The sequence below is a fragment of the Silurus aristotelis genome (assembly GCF_946808225.1).
Source record: "Silurus aristotelis genome assembly, chromosome: 20".
In the NCBI taxonomy this organism is placed as follows: Eukaryota; Metazoa; Chordata; class Actinopteri; order Siluriformes; family Siluridae; genus Silurus; species Silurus aristotelis.
Window position 1 is genome coordinate 22,748,588 of NC_139593.1, and position 5,000 is coordinate 22,753,587.

General features: G+C 39.7%; 1 protein-coding gene across 3 annotated transcripts in view; it reads right to left on the minus strand.

Moving 5' to 3' along the window:
• elfn1b (extracellular leucine-rich repeat and fibronectin type III domain containing 1b) overlaps positions 1 to 5,000 on the minus strand; it is a 42,986-nt gene that overhangs the window by 37,026 nt on the left and 960 nt on the right. The gene's annotated exons all lie outside the window — the stretch shown is intronic.

Consider the following 5,000-nt stretch of genomic DNA (forward strand, 5'->3'; position numbering starts at 1 on the left):
GTGTGTCAAAATCATTTCCTAAAATATTCAGAAGGAATTTATAAATTGTGCAAAATATTTTTAATAGCCTACATTAAAAAAAAATCTCTCTCTCGCCAATAGGGGGTGCTGCAGCACCCCCAGCACCCCCACTTCCTGCGGCCATGGAGCTCAGTGCTGAATCTCCCTCAGTTTGAGAGCCGAGGCTGAACAAAAACAGGATTAGGAAACGGACGCAAGTTTGGATTGGGGGCTGGAAAACGCTGCTCACACATTCATTCATTGATCATCTCACTCATCATCTCCTACAGCACGAACTGTGATATCTAACTGCAGTGAATTCTGGGAGTCCTGTAATTTAGGGGATTCTTGCATTCAGGCAAAAAGAAATAAAATGAAGTGTATTTATAACATTACTTCACCGAACACACTCGTTTAACAATAAAATAATCTGTGAAGAAGAGAGCCGTGTAGATGAATCATTCCTGAGTGAGTCGCTTCATACAACACATACAGCAAATATTATAATACTGCTACTGTGCTCACCCTAACCCTTTAACATGATTTTCAGTGAGGAATTGGATTTAATCCAACCTTCAATAACATATGAGTATACAGTCTTCTGGTGAGTCAGAGTGTGTGTGTGTGTGTGTGTGTGTGTGTGTGTGTGTGTGTGTGTGTGTGTGTGTGTGTGTGTGTGTGTGTGTGTGTGAGAGAGAGAGAGAGAGAGAGAGAGAGAGAGGGAGAGAAAGAGAGAGAGAGAGAGAGAGAGAGAGAGAGAGAGAGAGAGAGGGAGAGAAAGAGAGAGAGAGAGAGAGAGAGAGAGAGAGAGAGAGAGGGAGAGGGAGAGAAAGAAGCCTTGAGAAGTTCTTGGAAGAGCGATCGATGAGCGTGGGTGGACGTGACCCCTAAACCTAATTATCCTATTCCAGCGTTAAATATCTCACTGCTTTGGATTTGATTTTGTGATGAAAAACCGTCAGAATTATCGACAGCTTCTCTCAGATTCAGACTGAGGTGTGTATCGGGAGATTCCGATCGTTCCAGTCCTACAGAGCTTTTTCCTGATTCATCAGATTCGGATCAGGAAATGATTTGCGGTTAAAGTTGATTGAATTAAATACGATCTGATTCGATAAGATCAGACTAGAGCACTAGACAGATGCACACAGAGCCAGACTCCAGGCTTCCATGGATCTTAAATACAAATCTACATATTGTATGGAAGCTTCAGGACATGGGTGGGGTTTCATGGAGAACGTGTGGAGTAGCTACATGTCAGTCTGATGAGTGTGAGCTGAAACTCAGCAGTAAGGAGATACTGTGAGGTGAAAAGTGAGATGTACTGTAGTGGTAGAGGAGCGTGACGAGGAGAACGCCTCACCTCTCGCTGACCCAGGTGTTAGAAAATCACTGCTGATGGATTCTTAGGTAAGAAGGAAAAGAGCAGCACTGTGATTTTTCCTTATCAGCAGGCTGTGGGTAGTGTAAAACCCGCAGCAATGCCGAGCAATAACTCTGTGATTACAAGCAGCGTCTGTCATCGCAATCTTAACGTGACACTAACAAGCAGGAGCTCGAGCGGGGAATAAGCCTTCTTATGAGCTCTGAGCCTCAGCGCTGTTTCATGCACAGCATCAGTAATGAGCAGAAAAACACGCCTGCTTCCTGCTTCATACATTTAACATTACACTTCCTACATCATACATCCTCCTTCCTGTTTCCTGATTCCTAGTGCCACACCCTCACATGCTGCCATGTGGATCAAAGTCTGCACTTTGCACTGCACGCTCATGCTAATGCTATTTTTGTAAATCCCTATTTTAATAAATCACTTTATTCTTGCGGATTGATTTCCGATGCATCCCTATGAAAGTATTTTACGTCTTAAATATGATCGGTTTTAAAGATAAAGTCATGTATAGTCTGGTATACTTTGTGAATTCTGATTAAACTGAAAGCTTCTGCTCCCTCAAAAAGTCCACCTCACTTCACTTCCTCCACCCAAAGTTGTAAAACTCCATAAAACACCAGCATTGTTCATGAACACAGTGAGTTTAATATCCAGGGGAGGAATCTGGACTGCAGCAGTGACTATCACACAGCGTCAAATATGTTTTATTTTAATGTTTCATTCCAACTGCTTTCCTTAAAAAACTGAAAAGTTCGTATCACGTGTGTGTGTGTGTGTGTGTGTGTGTGTGTGTGTGTGTGTGTGTGTGTGTGTGTGTGTGTGTGTGTGTGTGTGTGTGTGTGTGTGTGTGTGTGAGAGTAAGGGTTAAATCCAGTGCATCACTGTACAGCAAACAGCCTCTGGGTATTTTTTAATGTTTGCCATAAATGTCACATGCACGCTCTATAAACAGTTACACACAATAAACCCACAATAGGCTCTCTCTCACACACACACACACACACACACACACACACACACACACACACACACACACACACAGCAGGCAGCGTAAAAAGCGGCGGGAGATAATCCTCCACAATATAATCATTATCATGTGATCTAGTGTTGGTCTTCATTAAAGATTTCTCTCACACTGTTACTTTAACCTTTATATAATAGAGTTTAAGAAACTGTAAGAAACCAACAATAGCTGAGAAAGAAAGAAAGAAAGAAAGAAAGAAAGAAAGAAAGAAAGAAAGAAAGAAAGAAAGAAAGAAAGAAAGAAAGAAAGACAGAAAGAAAGAAAGAAAGAAAAGACAGAAAGAAAGAAAGAAAGGAAGAAAGGAAGAAAGAAAGAAAGAAAGAAAGAAAGAAAGAAAGAAAGGAAAGAAAGGAAAGAAAGAAAGAAAGAAAGAAAGAAAGAAAGGTCAGATAAGTTTCAGTGGCTGTTTTGACGTCTTTACTGCCAGAATAAATGATCTTTCTGTCCTACAGTGTGGGAGGCAATTGTTTCTGAATCCCTGAAGGACTGGCTGAGGGGTGTGTGTGTGTGTGTGTGTGTGTGTGTGTGTGTGTGTGTGTGTGTGTGTGTGTGTGTGAGAGAGAGAGAGAGCTCTTTTTTGCACCCTAGCATTCCAGTAAAAAATGCACAACCCACTGAATAAAGATTGCAGTTGCACCGCATTTTTGACTAAAGTATAAACAGTCTATGGGACAATGTGCTGCCTGAGTGCACAGAAACGCACACTTCCGATGTCTGCTCGAGTGTGTATCCAGACTCTGTGCCCCAAGCATGTGCAGAAATTTCCTGGAGAAGGACATGATTGGGTATTTGAATAACCCAAAAGATGCCAGAAGCTGTTGTGTAGAGCGAGCCAGGGTAGAGAAAGATCTCAGTGACCCAGTGGAGGAAAGTCTCGAATGCGTTCTCTCAGCACCGCCGCTGCTACGTGAATCGTATCAAACCACTACGGAGACGGAGGCGTGTCCTGAGAGTCACATAGAATACAGATTAACATGGCAGAGGCAGAGCTGCATCTTCTTGCAGACACAACAGGAAAAGAACATCTGGGTTTATTTAATCTTTAATTCTTTTTATTTTTCATTATAAAGGCGTGTGTGAAAGGGCCATGAGTTAGAAGTCAAAAGCATTTATGTAAATTGCTGATTTGCTGTTTGTCTGAACCAAAGAAATAAAAGTGAACTTTCTGTAGCATATTGAATGCAGAAGATCGTATTTTTTTTCCATCATGTCGTATTGTCATGTTGAATCAAATGAAAATCGGATCTCACTGCATCATAAGGGGAGGATTTGAATCGGTAGCTGATTTATATGTATCTTTAATGTATTGTGTCGTTGCATTGAGATGCGAATCACATCGGCCTCCGTTATGGAGATGCACATCCCTAATAGTCAGTATTGGTGTAAATGAGATGTAAAGAAAACACTAATGACTTTCTCATAAACAGATGTTTCTTTTCTACATTTCAGTCCTACACAGACATGAAAATGAATGCAATGATTAGCCACAAATGTTATGTTTACAATGATTTCAGACCAGAGGCATTCCAAGAGGTGTAGACATGCGCTTACCAGATTAGACCTAAACTTCTAATTATGATCAATAAAAAATAGTATGTGGCATATAAATGTGATATATAAAAGCCCCACATATGTTCATCATCTGTAAAGTCATCTCTAGCATCACATTATTGTACATTTTCTCAGTTATGAATTATTACTAGTGACTGGAGCAGAGAAAATCTGATGTTATGCAAATATTAGATATCATAGTTGTAAAAAATAAAATAAAACTAAAGTTTCTGTGTTTGCTACATCACTGTTGGATATAAAACATGATCACACAACAGATAAATTTCCCTTAGAGATATTCCAGACTTATTATTGTTGTTAATATTGAAACTAGCCTCATATGCCATTGGTTAAACCCACTTAAGCTCCACCCACATTGCTACATATTTCCACAGGTAGTAATTTAATCATTTTAGTCTAAAACATTTTTTATTTATTAATTTTGTGATTAAATTAAGCTGAAAGCAACAGTTCTTAACCGACCACAGGTTCTGAACACAGCCATGTTGAAATGCATGATTTTATGTATATATTTATTTCTCTGCTGAAGTTGGATCTTTTTATGTTGAGCTTCAGAACAGTATAACACATACATCATACACACACAAGTGCATAATCTACAGCTGCTGTAGCTGAGCTAGTGACAGCTAATCAGGAACACCCTCATTTGCATGACCCCAGGGACTCATGGGAAGTGTCAATAAGATGTCCTGCTCTATATCTCTCTTTTTTTTTCCTCTTATGTAATCATCTCAGCACACACGGACACCAAACCCGTTCCTCTTCCGTGTCCATGTACACAAAGACAAACCCTATAATAAGCATGAGATTGATCAATTCCATATTTATTATTATTATGATTATTATGATTATTATTATTATTATTATTATTATTATTATTATTATTATTATTATTATTATTATTAGTGAGGGTTTTACTGGAGAACACGGGAGCTCTGACGCTGTCCGAGGTCCTGAACCGCACCTTTAATCCACAACTGACACCAAGTTCTACTCAGTACTATTTGTTCC